Source organism: Penaeus monodon, chromosome 29, assembly GCF_015228065.2.
Source record: "Penaeus monodon isolate SGIC_2016 chromosome 29, NSTDA_Pmon_1, whole genome shotgun sequence".
NCBI classification, from domain to species: domain Eukaryota; kingdom Metazoa; phylum Arthropoda; class Malacostraca; order Decapoda; family Penaeidae; genus Penaeus; species Penaeus monodon.
Genome location: NC_051414.1, coordinates 16,267,610 through 16,268,228, shown reverse-complemented (window position 1 = coordinate 16,268,228; position 619 = coordinate 16,267,610).

Genomic DNA, 619 nt, shown 5'->3' with positions numbered 1-619 from the left:
ACCAAGTTCGAGCTTACCAAGTTCGAGATGCCGTAAGAAACCCACGACTGCAACACCTCAAGGAGAAACAGTCTGGCGCAAAGGCAAACATATTACTAAATGACAGGATACTACAGGTATCGTCGTAAGTGTTGGTCGCAAGTCTGACTACCCTCGTTAAGACACCCAGTGGTGATATATACTAGAGAAACAAGCGATTCTTGCTGCTGTCCCCTCACCGTTTCCCTCTATGCTGCCACCTCACAATTATGTTCAATTTATTATGAGTCGGTCTGATTGATTTCAGTGCCAATATTTCCAATAGAACTATATATTTAACTAGAATTGTATATAAGTCAAGTCCCATATATGTCATTTGTGACTCCCGAAAAGGGAAATGATCTCTATATATATATGTCCATATTTGTCCTATATTATAATGTCATCAGAAATCAATCCAGTGTTAATCTGATATTGTTTAATAGCACTATTGTATGGCAACCTTGTTCATTCTTCTCTGGGGGAGCAATCTTGTAAACACGAGGCGCACGTCTATTGTCCAACTTCAACAATAAATGGAGATTCCCCTTGTTAGCTGTTTCATACAATCCTACAACTACTACATTCTCACATAATACAG